Consider the following 23,724-nt stretch of genomic DNA (forward strand, 5'->3'; position numbering starts at 1 on the left):
AGCTGTTTCGCGTCGCACCTGGGCATTGCAGTGCGTACGCATGCGCAGTCGTTCAATAAGGCCACTGTGCAATTTCGCACAACAGCGATCAGGTCTGAATCGGGCCATAAGTTTGTAATTAACTATTCTATATTGCAGAGGTTCTTAAACGTGGTCCTCAAGGCACCCCATTGGTCCAGCTTTTAGGAGTATCCATAGCTTAGCACAGATGGTTAGGTCAAATTGACTGAAGTGTTAATTAAGTCATCTGTGGTCAAGCATGAATAAACTTAAAGCCTGGGCCATTGGGGTGCCTGTGAGGTGTTGGGTATGCGTTACTGGCGGTCAGGAGACCGCCAGTCAGCATACCGTATCCACATAACTGTATCCCGCCTTGAGGACTGCTTTTGAGAATCTCTGCTATATAGTGCAAAATTAATCAGGGCCAGATTAACGATGGGGTGGGTGGGACCACAGCTCCAGGCCTCCATATACAAATAGGCCAATCATCATGATAGTATGTGATGACAAGCCACCCAAATGACCATCATGGTTAGCCAAAATAAAACATTATATTTGTATTTCTGTTTGAGTTCTGGTGCACATGGTAAATGCTGGTCTATTGTTCATTAGGTTTACCTGATTACTTACACCGAAATGGATTTCTGCTTACAATTTTATTTTGTTTGTATGTATGGTGTTTTTTACGTGTGCCAGGTACGTGCAGTCAGGGGAGGCAGTGCCTCCCCTGTCATTAATGATTGAAAGAATACAAAGAAGATACTTATGACACATATTTTGTGTCAGGAGTAACTTCTTCATATTATTCTAATCATTTAATACATTAAAATGAGTTTGGGAGGCGCTGATAGCAGTGCCTCCCATTGACAATGGTAACGGATAAATTAGGGGGGCGGGGCTAAGCTCTGGGCAGTAAAAGCCCATTAAATAAACTGGAAAAAGCGTGTGAATGCTGATTATTTAACAGGACAGAAAGCTATACCTTAATACACTTTAATTCGAGCTGCTGCGGCCGCTGTATGTAATCCTTATCCTACGTACTTTTTACACAGTTAGCGTACAAAGGCCCGTACCCTGTACGCACTTTGCGTACTCACGCCGTGATGGACGTACAAAGGGGGTAATTCTGAGTTGATCGCAGCAGGATCTTTGTTAGCAGTTGGGAAAAACCATGTGCACTGCAGGGGAGGCAGATATAACATGTGCAGAGAGAGTTAGATTTGGGTGTGGTGAGTTCAATCTGCAATCTAAATTGCAGTGTAAAAATAAAGCAGCCAGTATTTACCCTGCACAGAAACCAAATAACCCACCCAAATCTTACTCTCTCTACACGTGTTATATCTGCCCCCCCTGCAGTGCACATGGTTTTGTCCAACTGCTAAAAAAATTCCTGCTGCGATCAACTTGGAATTACCCCCAAAGTACACGCAGTGCATACACACACACACGGACACACTGAGAGCACAATGCATCTACACGTGTGATAGTAATATACCTTAAACCTTAGCAGGAAATGGGACATGACACCAAATTGTATTTCAAAACTATGTTGGGGTCCTACCCACCAACGGTTATTTTACTAGCAGGGGGTTACAAGAATAATACAATACAATAAGAGAAAAAGGCTACAGTGAATGGTACATATGTTTGTTCGCCAGTGCTTCCCGGTCCGGTCCTCAATCATCAAGGTAGATGATCTTCAGAGATTGTGTGTGACCGGGCCTGCAGCTGGCTTTTTATACATTTGTCCAAAACATAACACAATGGAAACTGTAATCTCTTTGTCTATTGGTCACTGGGATGGTCATTTACAGTACATGAGAAGTCATAGGTCGGTTTGAATAGGTGGATGATGTCTGGTCCAGGTGCACTTGCAGATTTTCTCCACTGGGTTCCCGCCGAATATCAGGAGTACAGTAAATACAGTTGATATTAATATTCTGCTCCTGCGCATAACTATTCGCAGGAGCGTGCGATCTTCTGCAAACTAACACCGGAATATTGCTCTTAAAATACTCTACAGCTGGATATGAAACACCACCTCCTAACCTAATTCTGTCCCCTCCTATCCTGTAAAGGTGAATCCCTTTGTTATCATACCCTTTAAGCAAGTATAACTCGCTGGTGTGGTGCATGTAGACTATGTGTACATTGAGGGTAATTCTGAGTTGATTGCAGCAGGAACTTTGTTAGCAGTTGGGCAAAACCATGTGCACTGCAGGGGAGGCAGATATAACATGTGCAGAGAGAGTTAGATTTGGGTGTGGTGTGTTCAATCTGCAATCTAAATTGCTGGGTAAAAGTAAAGCAGCCAGTATTTACCCTGCAGAGAAACAATATAACCCACCCAAATCTAACTCTCTTTGCAAATGTTATATGTGCCCCACCTGCAGTGCACATGGTTTTGCCCAATTGCTAATAAACTTGCTGCTGCGATCAACTCGTAATTACCCCCATTGTGCACTATATGGATTAAATATGTAATGTGTTTTTATGGCTTTTCCATGCGATTACAAATACTACTGTAATTACTCATACCACGCGCTAATACACAGGACCGCGGGAGCGATCATACGCAAATTGCGAATATGTGCATGCACGGCAGAACAAGTACGCGCATGGAGGCCATCTGTGTGTAGTTTGTACGTGATGTGTGTACTGAAATATTGTCAACTTCGACAGTCCACCCTTTGGCAGTCATCAATAACTGCCACACTTTAATACTAAACAGAAAATATTATCTACACAATATATACAAGTTTGGATGATCGGGGGAGAGTTGTAGGTGGGAAATGTATAACCTAGTGGGATAGTAAAAGCATGTATGTATGAATCAATGTCTGAGGGGCATGTATCATCATGCCATATATGTTCTAAATAAGCTACGAGGTATTGCGAAGTATACATTAAATCCTTCTCATCCCGTATTAAGGGTCTGTACTTGGGCAAACAAACACTACCGAGCTTCGTTCGGGCAAGGGCTTTTAGTCCCTCGCCTCTTCGGCTTCTAGTACCAACAAATGGGGAGCACATTTAGTTGATGATACATAGAGGGGGAACATATGTGAGTGCTAGTATATGTGGATAACACCTGTCGACTATGTGTGCCATTAACTGGAGGTGGCAGAGATGAAGATAAGACACATATATAAAAATGCATTCACATAAACATTGGGTAGGGCTGACGTCTTTTCCGGTTGGATGTTTCTGGGTAAAGGGCGAAACAGAGAAAAATGGTGAAAAAAACAGGTCATGAAATTCATTTGCAATCCTTATCATAACGCTGTCTCTATGGATGGATCATAAATCAAATCTGCTGCTGTAACAACGCCCTCGCTCCTTAGACTCATCAAATTTGTGCTGCGCTTGCACCGCGTCAGAATTCGAACACACCTAAATATCAACCCAATAATTATGACGACACCTAGGATACACAGGAGAAACTTTCCTACACTTGCAATTACATTTTGCACCCACTCTCCTAATCCAGAAAACCATTTGAGTGGGTTTAACCATGAGACCCAGCCGGTCAGTTCATTACTCACAGCCGTCAAGGTAAGATTGTGTCTCCTCCTGAACTCCCACTTCAACTGCAAGATCTCATCCATCCTTTCATCGATGATCTCCATGGGGTCATCAGTGCTGTTTGTAATGTACATACAGCACTTCACACCATATTGAGTTGCCAAAGTGACACAGTACCCACCCGTCACAGCCATGACATAATTCAGGACCATCCTGTGCTGGACCAACTCCATCTTGTATGCTTGTAACTCCCTGCCCGTATACCTAAAGGTGTCATCATACATCTCAGTGATATTATCTATCAAGTTCGCAAGCGCATGGATGTACTTAAAATGTATAATTCCTCTGGCAGTACGGGTGATATCTAATGCGAGAAGAATTTGAATCCCGGTGGACTCATGGATCAAATTAGAGGCTGCGTGCTCTGCCCTATCTATGATGTGTCTCTTGATGATGTGTTCATAGTGGGTATGAGTATAAGGAGTCTGAGCGTTGTGGTGAATGTCTTTCATTTTATCGTGCTCTAAGGTCAGGACCTCTGGTAGTACCCTTCCAATGTAACACAATCCCTCAGAGCTCGGAGTGAGCCACTTGTACGCTTTCCTCCCACATATGAAATAGGCCTCATCTGGGAGAACATAGGGGACAGATTGTAACAACACCATATTGCAAATTTTCCAGGTAAAGAAACCAATCCCCAGTTCTCTTATCTGCTCAGTACAAGTATCAGGCTGGATGATGTGGGCACAATACCCCGGCGATACTTTTCCAACCCACATGGTCTTGCTTCCACGGGTATACCTATACCGAAAATAGCTCCCACTGTTGGCTATCTTGCGTACAAGTTCAGAGTCAATAGGTATCCTATCAGCTCTGTGTGAGAAGGTCATTGTCTCATTATTCCAGGTTACTTCCCAATTTCCTGTTTTTCGGAAATTGGAAACATTAAAGCATTTTAGTAATCTGTCTACATGATACTGGTGGAGCTTCAAACTAGGGGGCCTAGATATATTGAATTTCTTGTCCACCAGTCTCCCACCCCGTAATTCGAGTACCTCATCTAACGTTAAAGGATATGGCACTAATCCCGACTTACTCTGTCCTTGAGGTACTTGGGAGCACACTCAACATTCTGTCTGGTTTAAGACCTTAGCAAAAGATAATAAATCAGCACAGGATATAACGATTTCAGTTCAGTAAATTTGATAATATATATATTTTTTAAACCAACATAAAGGCCTACTACTGATAATAAATTCGGCAAATGGTTGGTGGTGCTCCAGGAAGATAGTTATAACAACTATGAAACAACAAGTATGGGCCTTTGAAAAGAACAGAGGACCAAAAAAAAGGAAACTATAAGACTTTTCCTGGGCACACTTGAAAGGATTGAAATTATGAAATTATTAAAAATTAACTTTTATTGATATGTACTTAAGAAAAAGCGAGAGCTGGCATCAATGTTTGAAGAGCATGAATGTTTGCCAGTACCAATGTACCTGTTGTAGGCAAAATTATATTAAAGGTGAGCAAAAATATATGAACCCTCATCCATAAAGAAATTCAAACATATCCTCCATAGAAAGGAATTTGAATGAATGAGGTCACTACCTCGATTCCGATATAATATGACAAATACTATTGACCTGAGATCAGATTGATGTAATGAGTCCCAAATAGCTTAGGCTGTTGGAGAGTAAAATACCTACGGTACCTAGTATTCCCTGGTGGTTCCCCATCCAGGTACTGACCAGGCCCTGCAGTGCTTGGCTTCCAAGATCAGACGAGTTTGGGCATACTCAGTGCGGTCTGACCGTAGGTAAATTTTGTCTCCTAGGCGCACCGTTTTCCGATTGTATTGGAACCCAGGATCAATCACAAATTGAATGAGTATTGGATTGTATGTGGTCAAAAATAAATTGGGGTAATGGTATAATAAACTGAATAGATTTTTGTGCTGGGAAGTCTGATCAGTGGTGTTCTGACTTCAGACAGTAATTCTGACTATACAGTTCTGAGATAAGTAATACCAAACAAATACTGAGATCAATCACAAATTAAATGAAGATTAGATTATAAATGGTCAGAAAGACATAGTAATGATAATGAGATAAATTGATAGATTTTATGGCAGGAAGTCTGACCAATGGTGATCTAGATTCAAACACCAATACTGACTGTGCAATCTGTAAATTAATATTACAAAAATGCAAATGTGCTCCCAATCAGCCTAAGAAAAAGGAGGGCTTGATAATGTCCTATCTGAAATGCTCAAAACAATAAGGGAAATGTGTCTATAGTATAGTCATGGTCAGTGATATTCAATTAAGGCATATATAGTAATAGCCAAATGCATTGTCCATTGCAAGAGGGTTGCTCCTCCCCCACCCTTATCCAGTAATAATGTACAAAAAGGAGAAGGAGAAATTGAACATGATAATCATGACAATATAAATAAATAAATGTGTATCACAAAGCATGGATTTACCACCTTTCCCCTAATGAATGGGGAAGTACATGATGGACCCTGTGGAAAAGAGAAAAAAAGGGGGGGAGCCACGGTTTGGGCAGGGAGAGCCCGTTTTCAGCTGAAAGCCGAGGGCTGTCTTACCCTGACCTCTACGGGAGACCCTCAGATCAGTGGACATGCAGGAATCGAGTCTGGAGGCGCCGGCGGCCACAGTCCGTGCAACCGGAAGTTCGTGTGCCGGGACCGGAAGTGACGTACGTTTCGCTCCGAGAGCTTGATCACATGATCGCCTGCTCTCTGAGTTCCCCGCTGCCCGTATTTATGAGCGCAGCATGTCAGGAGAGTTTGAAATGCACCTGTTTATGATTATCTATAATGAAATTACCTGAAAATAGGAGAGTAGATTGCGGCAGACTGGAGCTGTGTATTGGAAGTATCATTAAAAATACAATGAAAATCAGGTTTATCTGATGCTGGTCTGATTGAAGTTTGGAGAGCAATTAAGGGGATCGTATAGCTTGTTTTAAAGATCAATCTGGATATTATGATAAATTTGGAGAGAGTGAGATCAAATGGGAGAATCCGGAAGAAGTGGGAGAATATAACATGATAATATATATATAGAACAGAATGTGAGAAAGAATGAAGAAGATATGTAGTATGATGAAAGAAAAAAAGAGAATGGGAGAGAATGAAATATATAGATGGAACATTGTATGGCTAAATATAAAAGAAAGGGTTGGGAATCATGTGACTATGAAGAATTGGTCTGGACACTGTAAATTGTAGATGATCAAAAATGATCAAAAATTGGCATAAGAAGTCCGTTAAGAAAATATAACTTATTGGGGGCAAGGACAGCTGTTTATATTAATAAGATAGTTGTTGGAGTGAGGTATGCGGGAGAAGAGTGAAGGTAGGAAGGGTGTGGCAATATAGGGGGGAAAAAGGCAATCTTTTGTGTATATAGGCGGATAAATACGGCGAGGTGGGGATGTAATGCGGTGGGTATGAGGTGTAGAATAAAGTGGCACAGTGAGGTAAAACTGGATGCTGATTAAAAGTTACTAAGTGAATGAATGATTGACAAAAGTGGGGGGGGGGGGGGAAGTGGGAAGGGGGGGTTTGAGAGGGTTTTTTTTGGAAAAAATAATAATGGGGGGGTTGAGAGCGGAAGCAGAAATGTAGGAAGGGACTGGTGGATTGTGGGGTTTGGTTTTAATAGTGAATGGACTTGGAGCTGGTAGGTATGAGGGCAGTGACTGGTGTGGGTGCCCTTATATATGTCAATGTGAGTGAAACGGAGTGCGAAATGTGAGTGAATTAGTGTGGCAAAGTGAAAAGACTGGAAGAGAAATGATGAGTGGAGATTTGGTGCTGGTGAATTTGAAAGAAGAGGGGGGGGGGTTGTTTAGGCTGGATTGTGCTAAAAGGGTATTGTGCAGGTTAGTTAAAAGTGAAAAAATGAATGAATGAAGGTCTAGGGTGTGTGAGCAAGATGAATTATGCTCAGTGAGAAAAAGTCTTTATAAAAAAACACTATAGTTTAAATATTCATTTAGGCCTTTGGGAGCCAAGGTGTCTAGTCTAAAAGTCCATTCAGTCTCCTTCCTGAGGAGCATTCGTGTGATGTCTCCACCTCGGATCCCTGGTTTGATCTGTTCAAGGCCGTGTACTTTGAGATCTTTGACTGAGCTTGAATGATGAGTTAGGAAATGTTTTGCGATAGTTGTCAGTTGTTGCATTCTTTGTTGGTGTTTGGCCGCATTCCTAATGTTGCTCATATGTTCAAGAGTTCTAATTTTGAGCGTGCGAGTAGTCATTCCTACATACCTCTGGTCGCATGGACAGGAAATGCAATAAACAACATTCTTACTTTTGCAGTTGAAAAAGTCATTAATTTTGATCTGATCACCATATTTGTCCACCAGTTCTTGTATGTTAACCATGTGTTGGCAGATTTTACAGTTACCACAAGAATAGCTTCCTTTGATTAGTGGCCCACGTGGTGATTGTTGTGAGAAATGACTACTGACTAAAAGGTCCTTTAGATTGGGTGATCGCCGCCAGCTTAGATCAATTTTGGTATTGAGTTTTTTGGCCAGATCTTCATCAGAGAGTACAATGTGCCAGTGTCTTTGCAGGATGGATTTGATCTCCCTCCATTCTTTGCAGAAATCCCCCACAAATCTTATGGTTTGGGATTCTTCTTTACGTTTCTTTGTTGTTGTGTTGAAGATTAAATTATCTCTTGTGGTTTGGGTTATGTTGTTTTCTGCTTTTTTGATGGATCGCATACTGTATCCTCTGTCTTTTAATCTGAGTATCAGTTCTTTACTTCTTATCTTGAAAACTTCATCATTTGAGCAATTTCTCCTAAGGCGTAGAAATTCTCCTTTCGGGATATTAGTTATTGTAGGGGGAAAATGTGAACTAGTTTGATACAGAAGAGTATTGGTAGCTGTGTTCTTCCTGTAGATTTCCGTGGAGATCATGTTATTGGTGTCCCTGTAAATTCGGAGGTCCAAGAAAGAGATGCTGTCCTTGTTGTAGTCACAAGTGAATGAGAGATTAAGGGTATTGTTATTGAGTTGCTGTATAAAGTCCAAAAGTTCAGTTTGTGTGCCATCCCATATGATGAGTATATCATCAATATAACGTGTCCACAATATGATATGTTTGGTATAAGATTCACAGAGGTCAGAGAATACACACTCCCTTTCCCACCAGCCCAGGAAGAGGTTAGCGTAAGTGGGGGCACATGCTGCCCCCATCGCTGTTCCCCTTACCTGGGTGTAGAAGAGGTTGTTAAAAGTAAAATAGTTTTTGTTCAAAACGAAATGGAGAAGTTGTAATAGAAATTGGTGAAAGTCATCCATTCCCCGCATCTTCAAAAAATATTCCACCACCTGGATGCCAAGGTCATGTTTTATACTTGTGTATAACGCCTCAACATCGAGGCTCACGAGGAGATGTGTTTCTTCCAGATGTATATCATTGATCTTTCGAAGGACGTCGGTCGTATCCCGGGTATATGACGGAAGTTCCAAAACGTAGTCCCTAAGATGTGTATCCAAAAATGTACAGGCTTTTTCTAGTAGGCCACCATTTCCTGAGACTATAGGCCGACCGGGAGGGTCTTGGAGATCTTTATGAACCTTGGGTAAAAGGTAAAATGTTGGTACCCGAGGATTATCTACAGTTAGGTAATCCTGTTCTGACTTGGTTATGGTGCCATCATGGTATGCCCTGTTGATAATATTCATATACAATTTGGTATACCTTTCTGTAGGGTCAAAAATACTCTTCTGATAACATGCTTGGTCATCTAGTTGTTTCTTTGCTAGATGACCAAGCATGTTATCAGAAGAGTATTTTTGACCCTACAGAAAGGTATACCAAATTGTATATGAATATTATCAACAGGGCATACCATGATGGCACCATAACCAAGTCAGAACAGGATTACCTAACTGTAGATAATCCTCGGGTACCAACATTTTACCTTTTACCCAAGGTTCATAAAGATCTCCAAGACCCTCCCGGTCGGCCTATAGTCTCAGGAAATGGTGGCCTACTAGAAAAAGCCTGTACATTTTTGGATACACATCTTAGGGACTACGTTTTGGAACTTCCGTCATATACCCGGGATACGACCAACGTCCTTCGAAAGATCAATGATATACATCTGGAAGAAACACATCTCCTTGTGAGCCTCGATGTTGAGGCGTTATACACAAGTATAAAACATGACCTTGCCATCCAGGCGGTGGAATATTTTTTGAAGATGCGGGGAATGGATGACTTTCACCAATTTCTATTACAACTTCTCCATTTCGTTTTGAACAAAAACTATTTTACTTTTAACAACCTCTTCTACACCCAGGTAAGGGGAACAGCGATGGGGGCAGCATGTGCCCCCACTTACGCTAACCTCTTCCTGGGATGGTGGGAAAGGGAATGTGTATTCTCTGACCTCTGTGAATCTTATACCAAACATATCATATTGTGGACACGTTATATTGATGATATACTCATCATATGGGATGGCACACAAACTGAACTTTTGGACTTTATACAGCAACTCAATAACAATACCCTTAATCTCTCATTCACTTGTGACTACAACAAGGACAGTATCTCTTTCTTGGACCTCCGAATTTACAGGGACACCAATAACATGATCTCCACGGAAATCTACAGGAAGAACACAGCTACCAATACTCTTCTGTATCAAACTAGTTCACATTTTCCCCCTACAATAACTAATATCCCGAAAGGAGAATTTCTACGCCTTAGGAGAAATTGCTCAAATGATGAAGTTTTCAAGATAAGAAGTAAAGAACTGATACTCAGATTAAAAGACAGAGGATACAGTATGCGATCCATCAAAAAAGCAAAAAACAACATAACCCAAACCACAAGAGATAATTTAATCTTCAACACAACAACAAAGAAACGTAAAGAAGAATCCCAAACCATAAGATTTGTGGGGGATTTCTGCAAAGAATGGAGGGAGATCAAATCCATCCTGCAAAGACACTGGCACATGCACTCTCTGATGAAGATCTGGCCAAAAAACTCAATACCAAAATTGATCTAAGCTGGCGGCGATCACCCAATCTAAAGGACCTTTTAGTCAGTAATCATTTCTCACAACAATCACCATGTGGGCCACTAATCAAAGGAAGCTATTCTTGTGGTAATTGTAAAATCTGCCAACACATGGTTAACATACAAGAACTGGTGGACAAATATGGTGATCAGATCAAAATTAATGACTTTTTCAACTGCAAAAGTAAGAATGTTGTTTATTGCATTTCCTGTCCATGCGACCAGAGGTATGTAGGAATGACTACTCGCATGCTCAAAATTAGAACTCTTGAACATATGAGCAACATTAGGAATGCGGCCAAACACCAACAAAGAATGCAACAACTGACAACTATCGCAAAACATTTCCTAACTCATCATTCAAGCTCAGTCAAAGATCTCAAAGTACACGGCCTTGAACAGATCAAACCAGGGATCCGAGGTGGAGACATCACACGAATGCTCCTCAGGAAGGAGACTGAATGGACTTTTAGACTAGACACCTTGGCTCCCAAAGGCCTAAATGAATATTTAAACTATAGTGTTTTTTTATAAAGACTTTTTCTCACTGAGCATAATTCATCTTGCTCACACACCCTAGACCTTCATTCATTCATTTTTTCACTTTTAACTAACCTGCACAATTCCCTTTTAGCACAATCCAGCCTAAACAACCCCCCCCCCCTTCTTTCAAATTCACCAGCACCAAATCTCCACTCATCATTTCTCTTCCAGTCTTTTCACTTTGCCACACTAATTCACTCACATTTCACACTCCGTTTCATTCACATTGACATATATAAGGGCACCCACACCAGTCACTGCCCTCATACCTACCAGCTCCAAGTCCGTTCACTATTAAAACCAAACCCCACAATCCACCAGTCCCTTCCTACATTTCTGCTTCCGCTCTCAACCCCCCGCATTATTATTTTTTCCAAAACCCCCCCTCTCAAACCCCCCCCTTCCCACTTCCCCTCCCTTCCCCCCCCCTCTTTCAACTCCTCTTCCCCCCCCACTTTTGTCAATCATTCATTCACTTAGTAACTTTTAATCAGCATCCAGTTTTAACTCACTGTGCCACTTTATTCTACACCTCATACCCACCGCATTACATCCCCACCTCGCCGTATTTATCCGCCTATATACACAAAAGATTGCCTTTTTTCCCCCTATATTGCCACACCCTTCCTACCTTCACTCTTCTCCCGCATACCTCACTCCAACAACTATCTTATTAATATAAACAGCTGTCCTTGCCCCCAATAAGTTATATTTTCTTAACGGACTTCTTATGCCAATTTTTGATCATTTTTGATCATCTACAATTTACAGTGTCCAGACCAATTCTTCATAGTCACATGATTCCCAACCCTTTCTTTTATATTTAGCCATACAATGTTCCATCTATATATTTCATTCTCTCCCATTCTCTTTTTTTCATTCATCATACTACATATCTTCTTCATTCTTTCTCACATTCTGTTCTATATATATATTATCATGTTATATTCTCCCACTTCTTCCGGATTCTCCCATTTGATCTCACTCTCTCCAAATTTATCATAATATCCAGATTGATCTTTAAAACAAGCTATACGATCCCCTTAATTGCTCTCCAAACTTCAATCAGACCAGCATCAGATAAACCTGATTTTCATTGTATTTTTAATGATACTTCCAATACACAGCTCCAGTCTGCCGCAATCTACTCTCCTATTTTCAGGTGATTCATTATAGATAATCATAAACAGGTGCATTTCAAACTCTCCTGTCAGGCTGCGCTCATAAATACGGGCAGCGGGGAACTCCGAGAGCAGGCGATCATGTGATCAAGCTCTCGGAGCGAAACGTACGTCACTTCCGGTCCCGGCGCCCGAACTTCCGGTTGCACGGACCGCGGTCGCCGGCGCCTCCAGACTCGATTCCTGCATGTCCACTGATCTGAGGGTCTCCCGTAGAGGTCAGGGTAAGACAGCCCTCGGCTTTCAGCCGAAAACGGGCTCGCCCTGCCCAAACCGTGGCTCCCCCCCTTTTTTTCTCTTTTCCACAGGGTCCATCATGTACTTCCCCATTCATTAGGGGAAAGGTGGTAAATCCATGCTTTGTGATACACATTTATTTATTTATATTGTCATGATTATCATGTTCAATTTCTCCTTCTCCTTTTTGTACATTATTACTGGATAAGGGTGGGGGAGGAGCAACCCTCTTGCAATGGACAATGCATTTGGCTATTACTATATATGCCTTAATTGAATATCACTGACCATGACTATACTATAGACACATTTCCCTTATTGTTTTGAGCATTTCAGATAGGACATTATCAAGCCCTCCTTTTTCTTAGGCTGATTGGGAGCACATTTGCATTTTTGTAATATTAATTTACAGATTGCACAGTCAGTATTGGTGTTTGAATCTAGATCACCATTGGTCAGACTTCCTGGCATAAAATCTATCAGTTTATCTCATTATCATTACTATGTCTTTCTGACCATTTATAATCTAATCTTCATTTAATTTGTGATTGATCTCAGTATTTGTTTGGTATTATGTATCTCAGAACTGTATAGTCAGAATTACTGTCTGAAGTCAGAACACCACTGATCAGACTTCCCAGCACAAAATTCTATTAAGTTTATTATACCATTACCCCAATTTATTTTTGACCACATACAATCCAATACTCATTCAATTTGTGATTGATCCTGGGTTCCAATACAATCGGAAAACGGTGCGCCTAGGAGACAAAATTTACCTACGGTCAGACCGCACTGAGTATGCCCAAACTCGTCTGATCTTGGAAGCCAAGCACTGCAGGGCCTGGTCAGTACCTGGATGGGGAACCACCAGGGAATACTAGGTACAGTAGGTATTTTACTCTCCAACAGCCTAAGCTATTTGGGACCCATTACATCAATCTGATCTCAGGTCAATAGTATTTGTCATATTATATCGGAATCGAGGTAGTGACCTCATTCATTCAAATTCCTTTCTATGGAGGATATGTTTGAATTTCTTTATGGATGAGGGTTCATATATTTTCGCTCACCTTTAATATAATTTTGCCTACAACAGGAACATTGGTACTGGCAAACATTCATGCTCTTCAAACATTGATGCCAGCTCTCGCTTTTTCTTAAGTACATATCAATAAAAGTTAATTTTTAATAATTTCATCATTTCAATCCTTTCAAGTGTGCCCAGGAAAAGGCTTATAGTTTCCTTTTTTTTGGTCCTCTGTTCTTTTCAAAGGCCCATACTTGTTGTTTCATACCACTAATGAGTGGTAATCACTCAACGGATGTCGGTCCATATCGATATTAATGTTGGACTGACATCTTTGGATGCACCCATCTTCGACTATGTTCTCGCAATATCTACAAATACAATATTCATCAGACAATAACCCCTCACATTGCCTCCGAGCTTCATGACTACCAGCGCGCTTACTGATACCAGCCTTTACTCGAGTGATGTGCTGCTCCTGAGATCCTACAAATTCGTACTCGCTATCAGAACCCATTCCAGATCTTTGCTCGACCTCTCTGGGACCCTCACCAAAACAAATTGTCCTGAGCAAAAACAGTGTTACTAGCAGAACCCTCAACGCAGTCTCTTGTGATAGATCAATTTTGTTAGGGGAAAGAAGGAAAATAAGGAGGAGAAAAGAAAGGAAAATGCAGGGGGGGTGAAAAAAGAAAATAGTGCGACAACCGTCCTTGATCTTGTTGCTCTCCGCGCTCAGGTGCCTTTCAACAGTCCTGCCTCTCAGCTGTCCCGGAATAGACTCTCTAGTGATATGAGGTTCTCTTCACCTTGCTCTTTGTCACGAGTTTTCTCCAGGTCAGCGACCTTCTTGCAGTGGGACGAGTGGACCCAAGTCTCTCTTTCGGTAACCTTTAATGCTGTTGTGCTGGTTAACAAGACTTGGTACGGTCCTTCCCACCTGTCTATGAGGCAACCTGAGCATAGAAAATTTTGTATCATCACATAATCCCCAGGCTCAATGTCATGACAATTACTGTTCGGTAGGTCAGGAATCACCAGCTTTAGATTTCTTTGTTGATTTCTCAGCTGCTGGCTCATCCTAACCAAATATTTCACAGTTATTTCATTATTGCATTTCAAATCATCCTGGGGGTCTATCATTACATGAGGTTGTCGACCAAAAAGAATTTCAAAGGGTGATAAGTTAAGCGGTGACCTGGGAGTGGTTCTGATGCTGTACAACACTAGTGGCAAAGCTTTTGGCCACAGCAATCCAGTTTCAGCCATCACCTTGCTCAGCTTGTTCTTAATAGTGCTGTTCATTCTCTCCACCTTTGCACTCACCTGTGGCTGGTACAGAGTATGCAGCATGCTATTAATTTCCATCAGTTTGCACATGACCTGAAAGACTTCACCTGTAAAATGGGTACCCCTATCACTTTCAATCATTCTAGGGATACCATATCTGCACACAAATTCCTGCACAATTTTCTTTGCAGTGAACGTTGCAGTGTTTGTGGCAGCAGGGAACGCTTCTACCCAGTTGGTAAACACATCAGTAAATACTAACACATATTTCAAATTCCTACAGGGTGGTAACTGTATGAAGTCGATTTGTATGACCTGAAAAGGTCTGTCTGTAGGAGGGATATGGGATGGCTCCGTTGGTATTGCCTTACCAATATTCTTCCTCAAGCAAGTAAGACATGTCATTGCTCTCTTACCTGCATGAGAAGAGAATCCTGGCGCACTCCAGTAGGCTCTTACCAGCTTGCACATACCCTCTTTGCCCAGATGAGTCAGACCGTGTGCCGCCTCAGCTAGACTTCGAAGATATGCTCTGGAGGCCACTGGCTTACCGTGTCCATCTGTCCAAAGTCCTGAGGACTCCTGACCATACCCCTTTGACTTCCAGACCTCATTTTCCTGTAGAGAACACAATTTTTTTCCATTCCAATTTACTGTCGTGTGTTATCAGTTGTGTGAAGTAAACCGTCTCTGGATGTGAGAAGAGAGGGGAATAATAATAAAAAAGAAAAATGTCAGGTTTGGTATTCACCAACAGGCTGTCACACCATCATGCATATCGGTGTCTGTACACAGTCTCCCCTCACCAGTATTCTCATTCTCCACCCTTTGTGCATGACCAGGCACACTGCAGTAATACTGGTGTCCTTTTGTTGGTGAGATATACTGGATTTAGGCAGAACTCTGAAGGACCGAGTAGGCATGTGGCGTTTGAACTGTAATCGGGTCGATGTATTGTACCCTCCTGTTGGTGAACGTAAGAGGAAGAGGAAACTTGTGAAGAAAGAAAAATCACATAGAAGTTAGTGACAGATAAGTTTGTAGAGATAAAGAGAATTTGACAACTGAATTGGGCACTATGGGGAATGACTTCTCTACTTGGTCTACTCCCCTTAAAACCTGTGCATGCTGTGTCACTACTGGGACTATCCCAGCCATCAATCCAGTGTCCTGTCCATCCTAAGTTCATAGGGATCCCGGTATCTGTGAGATAATTTCCTCTACCTGTGATGGACATGCATCTAGAACAGTGACTTGTACTTCCTGAGCGGGAGCACATCTTATGTATATCATCTTAACAAAGCTCCTGTTAAGTTTAATCAGGGGCCATTTCTACTAGAGAAAGAAGCAAAAGTTTAGAGGCCCCATTTTAACCCCAGCAAGTTTTGTCAAAGGGTAATGTTGCATATATTCCGTTCTTCCCATTAGCCGAATCTGTGTTTTCTATATGGCTCGTGATTCCTTACTATATGTCCCTTGGTCCCGTCTATGTGTTTAATAATGTGGCTTGTGTTTTCTGTCTAGGGGGTCTATATTGACTATGTGTCCTACTACTCCTACAATCCCTGGCAAAATGTCCTTCCTTCCTACAAGTATAACATATTATTGACCTTGATTTACCATTAGGGGTCTGAGGTTTAGGCAGATGGGTTTTTCCTGTATATGCCTGTATACTTACCGTCCTCACCCTCTCTTCCTGTTGTTCTCTACATATAGCGATATTCTTGTAATGTTCCATAACGCACTCTATGAGACTATCTACTGTGACCTCTCTCCAATTAGGCAAAGATGTTTGCACCCAGTCCCTTAATGCCTTATTGAGCCCGTCCATTAGCACAGAGACAGCCACCTCCCTGTAATTCTCATCGTTCCCTATATCCGATACCCCAGTGTATCTAGCCATTATTTGCAAAGCCCTATGGAAATATTCAGATGTCATTTCATTTTCTCTCTGTTTTATGGAGAAAATTTTGCTCCACTTATCAGCAGTGGGGAAATACAATCCTAGTTGTATGTTAATTCGTTCCACGTTCTCCTGATTGTGTTCATCAGTCATAGGACTATCCGACTCTAATTTACAATCCGTTATAAATTTGTGGGTGTCAATATTAGGGGGTAGGCACGCTTTCAAAAGTATCCGCCAATCTTTGTTTGCAGGTTCATGGCCATTACCCAGAGCCTTTCTATACTTCTGACATCTGGCTAAATGCTTCTGGGGATCGGGGAATTCTGAAATGATTGACCGCAGCTCTGATCTGGTCCACGGGCAATACATTGCATTATTCCTGGTGAGGGTTACTCCCTGACTATCGGTTCTCCTATTGGGAGTTACTATTTCCAAGACAGGATGTAGCCCAACCATTCCATTCTTGATCTGCTCACTGTGAGGTATTAATGTCTCCATGTAATGAACAGTCTCACACTTACCGATGTCTGTGATCTCACCAGTCCTTTCAGTGGGGGATACTGTTACTGCTCTTACTGGTTGGACAGGGCCCACCTGAATTTCCTGTAAGGCGACTGCCTGGATAAGGGCTGAGAGTGGGATGGATGCATCATTTTCCTCTGACCTATGACCTTGGAGAGAGTTCAAAACAGGATACAACTTTCAAGGGTTAAGGTTAACACATTGATTCTGCATTTTTCTATCATTTACAGACATACCATTGATTGTAGCCATTTTCTCCCCTTAGACCTGTGTCGGTAATGGTGTGTTCGTGCCCACACTCCTGCTATGTTTGTAATTTGCTGTGAGAGCCAATTCCCTCTGCACATTCCCCTCTTGCTGCCACAAGTTTAAACAATCGTTATGTCTGATCCTTTGTTTCCTAGATTTTATCAGACATATTCTAATCTTTACGTTCTGCAGTACCTCTGGCTCAAAGCTGCCCATCCTAGGGAATGATGCCCTATCTTCCGCACTCATACGTACCTATTCAGAACAAAAAGTCTCCGCATGTGGACCATATTTCCCACACATAATAAACCTCGCTGACCCCTTGGGCCGTGGCTCTTCAACCTGAACCCTGGCTACCATATGTCCACCGCTTGTGCAATTGGATCCCATTGCGGACTTTTTCCTTTAACGCAATCCCCAATGCACGACACGAATAGATGGTGAAAGTTCTTTGAGCGCTTTCACCCACTCCTTCTCCACTGATGTACCACAACTCACTCCAATAGTGACCACCGCATACCCAGTGAGGACCCTAACCTATTCCAGTGAATATCCACTGTTGGAGATTTTCCTGGGAGAGACCAGCGAAAACTCCCTATGCACTTATACACAAATCATGCTTGCGTATGCTCTACATGGCGCTAATGATGCCGCGGTTTTGTGCAGAAAGTTCGCACAAGGGTATCAATTTGCGTCACGTATCACACCCACAAACGCGCGGTCCAATCGCACAGCATATAGGTACTTGTTACCTATCCGCTCTACGACCACTGGAGTTGAATATACAAGCTGCGATCCTCAGCCGGAGCGTAACAAAAAACCTTTACTTCAATACTACACAATGCACAATTCCCTATTACGCTCCTCTGCAAATCTCCTCACGATTTGCGTACTTTACTATCTATACTAACGTGAGTCCGCCGCCTCATGCCGACAAGCCTCCACTTACTTGGTGTACCACAGATGGGATATCGAATTCACGGGGTTCAAATACACTCACTCTTACTTTCAGCTCACACAAATACACAGTTTTTCTGTACAGAAAATTTCCACTCTTTCTGATCGGCAGCTTTACCCCAGAGGCAGTACAGTTTAGACAAACGTCTTATACTAATCTGCTTTTGAAATCGGATAGTACTGTGCTATTTGTATTTAAGGTATACTACCCCTCCTTTAATTGAACAACTATCGTGTGATTTGTACTTAGCGTCCGCACTCCTATGCAACCTTGCATAAACACGCGACGGTGCATGCCTTTTACGCTGCGTGCGCGCTCATGTACTTTGTCCGGGCCACGTGTACAAAACTTGCGTCCGCAATAAAACACATCACACAACCTCTATAAATGTGAGCAATACAAACTATAATTGCTCACAAACACAACCCCCACTTGTTCTGTGTAACCCTTTTCGACCAGGCCAGAACTGCGTTTTGTGTTTTTATAATTACTCCCTTAACACACTAATTCAAATTTATCTATATAGCAACCACATGTATCCGATTTCACACAGATCTAAACTGATCTAAAAATCTATACCTTGTGGCAACAAAATGTGAGAGGGTATGCAAAGTATCAGTACCCTTTGTGTATGCTTTTGGCGCCAAAAAATTGCACAGATTTTAAATAGCTTTTTTCATGTTTACCTCCGGATTCTATCAGCACCTCTGCAGACTAGACAGAGCAGACGCAATCTAACAGCACACAAATAGGGTTTTAAAACATCCAGCAACCAGAAAAAGGTTTAACATAAAGATGTATTTCCACCCTTTGCTGATAGATTAAAGTCTGCTATGATCTGCTAGCCCTTGAGTGTGTGAAAAACCGTATCGAGCCCCAATTGTGAATGATGATTATTTAACAGGACAAAAAGCTATACCTTAATACACTTTAATTCGAGCCGCTGCGGCCACTGTATGTAATCCTTATCCTACTGTTATGCACACCAGTGCCTGCAGGAATGTACTGGTGTTTGAACTGTTATACACACCAGTGCCTGCAGGAATGTACTGGTGTCTGAACAGAGAGGGATGCAAAACAAATGAACTCACAGACAGACTGGGAAATATGACATAACGTACACAGAAGGTGATAGGGTAACAAAACCAACACAGAGTGAACAGAGAAGCCCAGAGGCTAAGAAACTGGGTGTCTCCCTAGTATTAGAAATGCTCAGATGGAAAAAGCAAGATGTTGTGTTTTAATACGTAGAGAACCCGAAATGCTGTTGCTAAGGGCAACAGCAAAACCCTAAAGGGTTACCAACGGGTGTGGCAGTAAACTCCTTGGTCAGAGATGGCATAATAGACACAAGGAGAGTCTCCACAATCCTAATTCTCACTTGCAGGGCCCAGGTTCAGCTTACTGCCACTAAACTGACACATGGACGCTCTGCACAGTGAGAAAGGATTATGCAGGCAGGTCTGAAAGTACAGCCACAAACCTGCTGGGTTCACAGAATAGCAAAAGAACCTCAGCAGGCTAAACGACTGACTCCAGTCTTACTGCTAGGTCTGGATTGGCAGAGTGTAGTACCAAATGCCCAGGCCTATTTGCAGTAAGCAACAACAAATACAAAGCTACACAGTACTGGCTAACTTTCAGGAACTGACTAACCAACAAAGATTCAGCAGCATCTGCTTAACCTGAGAAGAGGCCTTATAAAGCAGGTGCTGTCCACGCCCCCCTCAGACCTCACAGACTGTGAGCACAAAAACCAGCACCGGATCCCATGCCTGTAACCACTGCACAGCAAAAGACCCGAACCGGAGTATCAGCTGCGCTCAGGTTAACCCTAACAGTACCCCCCCTCTGACGAGGGGTCAAAGAACCCCTACCACCGGGTTTATCGGGGAACTGCGAGAAGAAAGAGCGTATCAGTCTGGGGGCATGAAGATCACAACTGCGCACCCACGACCGCTCCTCCGGGCCATACCCCTTCCAGTGCACCAAAAATGACAGCCGACCCCGAACCATCTTGGAGTCAAGAATCCTTTCAACAACAAACTCCCTCTGGCCACGTATCAGAAGAGGGGAAGGTCTTCCTCTGGAAGAAGGATTACTAATCGCCCGTTTTAAAAGGGAACAATGAAATGTTTTATTGATACCCAAAGAACGGGGCAGATCTAACTGAAATGCCACCTGATTGATAACCCTGGTGATCTTATAAGGGCAGATGAACCGGGGGCCTAACTTATGAGATGGCTGTTTCAACTTCAAATTCTTGGTAGACAACCAGACGCAGTCTCCTAATTTGAAGCTGCAGGGTCTTTTCCGCTTATCAAAAACCCTTTTGGTCACTAATGACACAGACAAGGGCTTTCTTCACTTTCCTCCAAATACCTCTAAGGACCGAAACGACAGAGGAACCACCAGGCGTGGAGTCCAGGGGGTCAAAAGAATTGGCCTTAGGATGATGCCCATACACACAAAGGAAGGGAGAGATCCCTGTAGCAGAGTGAGCCGCGTTGTTATAGGCAAACTCCGCCATTGACAGATGAGCAACCCAGTCAGTCTGACACTTGGAGACATAACACCTGAGGAACTGCTCCAAGGTCTGGTTCACCCTTTCAGTCTGCCCATTAGACTGCGGATGGTAGCCTGACGACAAGCTGACAGAAATCTGGAGATCGGAACAAAATGCCCTCCAGAATTTGGCCACAAACTGGGATCCGCGGTCAGAGACCACATCAAATGGCAACCCGTGGAGGCGCACAACATGCAGCATAAATAATTCAGACAGGCATCTGGCCGATGGCAGCCCAACCAGTGGAACGAAGTGCGCCATCTTCGAAAACCTGTCAACGACAACCCAGATGGCTGTCATCCCAGAGGATTTGGGCAAGTCCACAACAAAATCCATTGAAATGTGGGTCCATGGCTTAGATGGAATAGAGAGTGGATGTAATGGGCCAACAGGAACCCCTCTAGGAGTCTTATTTCGGGCACAGATGTCACATGCCCGAACCCACTGATCCACATCCTTAGCCACCGAGGGCCACCACACCGCCCTAGATAGCAACTCCCGAGTTCTGGCAATACCCAGGTGACCTGCCGACTTCTTGGCATGGAATTCCAGGAACACTCGCTGTCTTAACCTAGGAGGCACAAACAAAAGACCTACCGGAAGGTCTGGAAGAGCCTGCTCCTGTGCTCTAAGGACTAATGACAAGAGGTCCTGGGTAATGCCCACTTTAATACATGATGGGGACACAATGGGCAACGGCTCCTCGGTGGTCTCCTGGATTGGAGCAAAACTCCGCGAGAGCGCATCAGCCTTGATGTTTTTTGACCCAGGGCGATATGTTATCAAAAAATTAAAGCGAGCAAAAAACAAAGCCCATCGTGCCTGCCTGGCATTGAGACGCTTCGCTGACTCTAAATATGCCAAATTCTTATGGTCGGTGAGAATTGAGACCACAAACTTAGCCCCCTCAAGCCAGTGTCTCCACTCCTCGAGTGCATCCTTAATAGCCAACAATTCCCGGTTACCCACGTCATAATTCATCTCGGCAGGCGAAAATTTACGGGAAAAGTAAGCACAGGGATGAAGGCGATGATCAGACACTCCCATCTGAGAGAGCACTGCCCCAATACCCATCTCAGAGGCATCCACCTCCACCACAAAAGGACGCTCTGGATCTGGGTGTCGCAGCACCTTGGCCGAGACAAATGCCCTTTTGAGACGGGCAAAAGCCGCTTTGGCCTCACGAGACCAGTGAGCAACATCCGCCCCTTTCTTAGTGAGTGCCACCAAGGGCGCCACTATAGACGAAAATCCAGCGATAAATCGTCTATAAAAATTTGCAAAGCCCAGGAAACGCTGAAGCGCCTTCAAACTAGTGGGCTGCACCCAATCCAGGACTGCCTGTACCTTGGAACCCTCCATTTGGAAACCTTCTGGGGAGATAATATATCCTAGAAATGCGATTTGCTGAACTTCAAATTCGCACTTCTCCAGCTTCGCCCCAAGCCGGTGGTCTCTGAGTTTCTGGAGGACTAAGCGTACATGCTTCCGATGTTCCTCCAGGGAATGGGAGAAGATTAGGATGTCATCTAAGTATACAACTAAGAATCTATCCAAATATTCCCTGAGCACATCGTTCATGAAATCCTGGAAGACTGCCGGGGCATTACAGAGCCCAAAAGGCATCACCAAATATTCATAATGCCCTGAGTGGGTATTAAAGGCAGTCTTCCATTCATCCCCCTCTCTTATTCGGATTAGATTGTACGCACCGCGTAGGTCAATCTTAGAAAAAATGGTGGCAGTACGAAGCTGGTCAAACAAGACCGAAATGAGAGGCAGTGGGTATGAGTTTTTAATCGTGATACGGTTCAATTCCCTGAAGTCGATGCAGGGTCGCAATGAACCGTCCTTTTTACCCACGAAGAAGAACCCCGACCCAACTGGAGACTGTGAAGGTCTGATAAATCCTTTAGCCAAGTTCTCCTGAATGTACTCTGCCATAGCCTGAGTCTCAGGACGTGACAGGGAGTACAACCTGCTCTTGGGAAGCTTAGCATTCGGCAACAAATCAATGGCACAGTCATAGGGGCGATGGGGAGGTAGTACCTCTGCAACTTTTTTGGAGAACACGTCCGCAAAATCTGCATAACACCCTGGCAATCCTGGCAAACTTAGCTGCGAGAGCCTGACTGGAAGGCTCAAGCAACTCCTGAAACAATCAGTACCCCAACTAAGAATCTCCCCAGAGACCCAGTCAAATTGAGGATTGTGGGCCCTTAACCAGGGTAACCCCAACACCAATGGGGCAAAAGTACAGACAGTCATTGCCGGTCCATAAAAACCCCGTCGGCCCCCACTGTCCACAAAGGCCTCAGTCTTGACAGTTTGACCGAGGATCTTCAAGGTCACCGGAATGATAAAAGTCTTCTTGGGAAATTCTGACTTCTGGCCTGACAGGATATTTCCCATCACCCTCAGGCCCTGAAGTTTTCCGGCTTTTCTGGGCATGATACTACCACATGACCCTTATTCCCACAGTACAAACACAACCCCTGCTGTCTCCTCCGCGTCTTCTCACGCGAGGAGAGGCGGGTAGCCCCAATCTGCATAGGCTCCTCGGAAAATTCCTCAGAGTCTGAGGTTCCCTTGGGAAAGAAGGAAACCTCGGTCTCCCTTTCAAGCCTACGCTC

At 43.2% G+C, this 23,724-nt stretch overlaps 2 pseudogenes; one reads left to right on the forward strand and one right to left on the reverse strand.

Annotated features, from left to right (window-relative positions):
* Positions 1–5,227: 5,227 nt before the first annotated feature.
* Positions 5,228–5,346, reverse strand: LOC134937286 (5S ribosomal RNA; annotated as a pseudogene).
* Positions 5,347–13,347: 8,001 nt separating this feature from the next.
* On the forward strand, positions 13,348–13,466 carry LOC134945362 (5S ribosomal RNA; annotated as a pseudogene).
* The last annotated feature ends 10,258 nt before the right edge of the window (positions 13,467–23,724 follow it).

The sequence above is a fragment of the Pseudophryne corroboree genome, chromosome 1 (assembly GCF_028390025.1).
Source record: "Pseudophryne corroboree isolate aPseCor3 chromosome 1, aPseCor3.hap2, whole genome shotgun sequence".
Classification (NCBI taxonomy): domain Eukaryota; kingdom Metazoa; phylum Chordata; class Amphibia; order Anura; family Myobatrachidae; genus Pseudophryne; species Pseudophryne corroboree.